The sequence below is a fragment of the Prunus dulcis genome, chromosome 6, assembly GCF_902201215.1.
Source record: "Prunus dulcis chromosome 6, ALMONDv2, whole genome shotgun sequence".
NCBI lineage: Eukaryota > Viridiplantae > Streptophyta > Magnoliopsida > Rosales > Rosaceae > Prunus > Prunus dulcis.
This window is the reverse complement of record NC_047655.1, coordinates 16,132,924-16,137,829: the sequence shown is the minus strand read 5'-3', so window position 1 is coordinate 16,137,829 and position 4,906 is coordinate 16,132,924.

The window sequence follows — 4,906 nt, the reverse complement described above, 5'->3', positions numbered from 1 at the left end:
ACGGTTAATATTCCATCGATGGGCAACAACCCATATACGGTGGCCAACCAATTCCAAGTGTTCCCGCCATATAATCAATTCCGCCCACAAGCTGACCATGGGGTCAGAGCCAATTTTGATGGGTCTCATATCAACTAATTCATCGAAGTCAGTGGTTGGAATAATCTCGGTGGGAATGCGAACAACCCGTTGCTAGGGGATCAGGCAATTGACCGAGGTGCGGTCGAACAAATCCTTCAAGATATGGTGCCCCATGCTAGGAGGATTGGTAGGCCAGTCTACCGGAGGCCATATCCGGAGCACTTTGATCAAGAGGAATTTCTAATGGGTTTCATGGTTCCGGATTTTGCATTATTTTCGGGAGATGAGCTCCAATCAACCGTTGAACACATTGGCCGATTGACGGCCCAATGTGACGAGATTAGGCATCGCGAGACCTTGAACTAAGGCTATTTCCGAGTACCCTTACGAGGGCAGCTTTCTCATGGTATGTTAAGCTTTCACAGAACTCCGTCCCAAATTGGCAAGTTATGGAGCAAGTCTTCCACGAGCAATTTTATCGATCGGAGCCGGAAGTCTTGATGGCTGAATTGGCAAAGCTAAGCCAAGCAAGTCGGTCCAAGAATACTTGGGGTGATTTAGAAAAGCAAGGGCTAGGTGCACCATCAATATGTCAGTGCTCGAGTTAGCAAAATTGGCCCAAGGAGGATTGTTGCTTGACCTCCAAAAGAAATTTGAAGGAATTGAGTTTCGCAACATTTATGATCTCTTACTTCCGGTGGACCGATACGAAGCTCTTCTAAAGGAGGAGCAACAAAAATGGCGGACGGCACCTCGTCCGACATTTTATAAGGATTCAACCAAACCTTCTGGGCCTAGTACTACGGCGGTCCACACGGTAGACATTGAAGATATAAACTCAGAAGAAAGAGGTGATGATGTTTACTTAGAAGAGGAAGAAGAGTCTGCCGGGGTAAACTTGACCGAGATTGTGGCCAAAAGGCCATATGTGCACAAGGCTTTGTCTAAAGCCTCCAAAGATCAAAGATTGACAACGGCCCAGGTATCCAAGTTTAGTGGAACCTCTCAAAAGGCGGTCGTGACAAAGTCCTACACGTTTGATATTTCTAAAGCTGAACAAATTTTCGACCAACTTTTGAAATAAAAGATAATAAAATTGTCTACTGATCACGATATTCTGTCGGCTAATGAACTTAGAAATAAGACTTATTGCAAGTTTCACAATGTGTGGTCTCATACAACTAATAATTGCCTCATTTTTCGGAATGTTGTGCAGGATCTCATCGATTGGAAGATCTAGAAATTTTCGAAGAAAGCTGCAATGGGCATAGACCAAAATCCTTACCCAAATGCTCAAATCAACATGGTGTACGCCAACTTCCCAAGGCTAGACCAACCTAGGCCAAGGTTGGACTTGGGTGGCTCGGCGAAGGGTGAGGCAGAAATAAGAGCAAGGGAGATTCCGGCAGACCCTAAAGCAAGGGGCAAGGCCAAAATATACTATGCAGTCGATGCCAATGCAAGATGACTCTCAAAGTGGTTTCACCAAAGCCCAATGAGCCAACGAAGGAACCTAACGAGGGGCTGATTAAGGAGAAAAATAAGAATCAAATCCAAGTGGACAGACCTAGGAGTTTTGAAAGGAGTATGATAACAAGTCTGGCCGAGAATTACGGCCCGCATAGCCCAAGGGGCGAGATGGCAGTAAGGCCGAGCAAACGGCCATTACATGAGTACTAAGATAGGTACGAGAGGCCGCGATATCAGCTGAAAAGGAGAAATCAACATGCCCCTCTAAGGTATGAAGACATTAATTCACCATACTCAAGCCAAAACCGAAGCATGTGGATGTCAGTGGGAGAAGGCAAAAGCCGAGATATGACCTATGTATCAAAACCCCGCCCTGTAGACGTTAGTGGTGTCCCAACTTTCAAGGTGTGAAACACAAAGGCGAGCCGTATAGAAGTAGAGGCCCAAAACTCCCCCCGGTACCCCTGAGCAAGGCTCAAACGAGAAGGGTTCAAAGGCAATATGCCACAACTTGCAGGGCGGAGTTGGAATGAGTGGAAAAAAGGCAAGCTCAAGTTGACCGATTGGTCGAGCTTCAAGAGAAGCTTCGATTGGAGAAGTTGGATTTGGCCAAAGCCGATGCTGTCGCTTCCTTAGAGGCAGCTGCGACCGAAGAGATGAAAATATGTCAAGAATAGGTGAGTGGCCGAGTCGTGGTAACGGTCTCGGAAGAGCCAATCTTGGAGTTAGAGGCCCATTTGACTGTGGTTTTTGAGGCAAATAACTCCAAAGTAGAAGTTAGTGAGTCAACCAAGAAGAAGGGAGATAAACCTTTGAAGGTTGAAAAGGCAAGGTCGGCTCCATCGAAAGTCAAGCCTCTGGTAGCCAAGGGCCCGACCGTGACCAAATTGGCTCAGCACACCAAGGTTGAGAAGAAAGAGAAAAATAACCAAAACATGGTCCAAGAAGCTGAGGATGAGCCCCATAGGATATTAAGCGAGCCTAGGGTGGAAGAAGACCAAGTCATGGTCGATGCCGAAACCAATGTGGTAGAAAAAGAGGCTGAGCAAACGGCCGAGGAAGAAGCTAAGGAGCCATTGGAAAATCTCGAAGGTTCGGCAGCCGAAGACGAAGAGCTCTATGGGATGATGAGGAGTATGTTGATGACGAGTACTTAGAGGATCTGACGGAGGAGGCTATGGAACAATTAAAGAAAGAACGCAGGGAAGAGATGGCTAAGTTTGAGAGTGAACTAAAAGTGGGCAAGGTCAAATTGAAGTTTGGAGACTTTGACGAGGTAAATGGCATGGTTGTTACACTCCCACTATTTTTTGAAGCTCGGCCGAATCAACCTAATTATATGGACGGATATGTGTTCCACGAGGTTGAGTCCATGGTTCAAATGGAAGGAGCCAAAGAAATTGAGGTGGCCCAAGAAATTCCAAAGGAAGGGAATGCCCAACCTTGCATCGTGGTGCCCAAAATGGAGGAAAAATTGCTCGAGAAGGTGTGCTATGGGATGCCTACCAAGAAAATGTCCTCATACTTTAAGCCCTTGTATATGGGAGCTCATTTTGATGGAGTCTCAGTGAGCAAAGTCCTTGTGGATATGAGGGCTACGGTCAACATCCTACCAGCCTCAATCATGAGGAAATTAAAGAAAGCTCAGATGAATTAATTCGGAACGAGACAATGGTCAGTGGGTTGTGGGAGACACCACACTTCAAAGGGGATTATCCCACTCCAAGTTAGAGTAGGGCAAAAGGTTAGAATGACTGCCTTCTTTGTAGTGGAGACAACGACCCATTTCAATGCTTTGTTGGGCCGAGATTGGATCCATGGAAGCATGTGTGTGCCCTTTTGATTTCATCAATTTTTACAATTTTGGCACGAGGATGGAAGTGTCGAGACTGTTCAGGCGGTGGAGGCAAAGTTTTATGAGGATGACATTGGTCCTCTTTATTTTACAGTCTCCGATAGAAACGGCCGACCTACGGGAGTCTCGGCCCAAAAGTTGATAGACTTGGGGGTGCATGATGCCCAAGCAGATGGGGAGTGCCCCACTATAGCTAATTTTTTCTCCCTCAATGAGTGATACAAACATAGAAGAAGAGAAGAAGGTCGCGGTGGAAGACACTTCGAGACGGCTATATAGTTTTTGGGCAGAAAGAGCGGCCGAGCATGGGTCCACGGCCAACTTGATGGAATTTCTTCATGAAGGTCCGGAAGATGATGCACTCGAGCTTGAGGAGGTACAGTTGGCGCCAAGCGCGATGGATGATTCGAAGGCGGAAGTCCAAGACCCTTTGTTAGAAATCAACTTGGGGACGGAAGATAACCATCGACCGATCTACATCAGTGGTCTAATGGAACTAGAACTTCGGGCCAAGATGGAAGAGCTTTTGAGAGAGTTCAAGGATTTCTTCACTTGGGATTACACCGAGATGCTCGGATTGAGTAGGGACTTGATCTAGCATCGCCTACCAACGGTGGAAGATTTCAAGCCCTTTAAGTAGCTGCCCCGCTGAATGTCTGCGGAAGTAGAGTCTTTACAGGTTAAGGAAGAAATTGTAAGGCTTATGAAAGCCACATTTATTAGGCCTGCTAGATATGTAGAATGGCTTTCAAATATTGTACCTGTAAAGAAAAAAAATAGGAGCAATAAGAATATGTGCTGATTTTCGCATTCTTAATCTTGCAACTCCCAAAGATGAATATCGCATTACCATCGCTAACCTCTTAGTCGATAGGGCGGCCAAGCATGAAATTTTGTCATTCATGGATGGGCACTCTGGCTATAACCAAATTTTCATAGCCGAAGAGGATGTCCACAAGACAGCTTTCAGATGCCCCGGCTCCATTGAGACCTTTGAATATCTGGTGATGCCTTTTGGTCGGGGCCACATATCAACGGGCAATGAACGCCATTTTCCATGACATGATCGGTCGAAATTTAGAAATTTACATCGACAATCTGGTTATAAAGTTAGAGTCTAGATCAGGTCACTTGGATGACCTTCGGTTGGCCTTTGAGAGAATGCAGCGGCATCAATTGAAGATGAACCCAAAAAAGTGTGCTTTTGGGGTGTCCGCCGGAAATTTCTTAGGATTCTTGGTGCACCAAAGGGGGATTGGTCCACATGAAATCCCAGAGTTATGGCCTCACAGATCGCGTCCCGCCAACAAAGCAGCCTATGATAAGTGATATCCAGGAGCTGCATAGTGTCTATCCCATGAAGCACCAAGCCAAGAGCCTGGAAGGCAGCGCTCCCCGAGAAAGAGGAAATAATACCTGTGATCTCCATGAAATCCCCGTACCTATCCATAAATTTTCTCAGGACTGCGACCTTCTTTGAATACACAAAGGCGCCTTGGA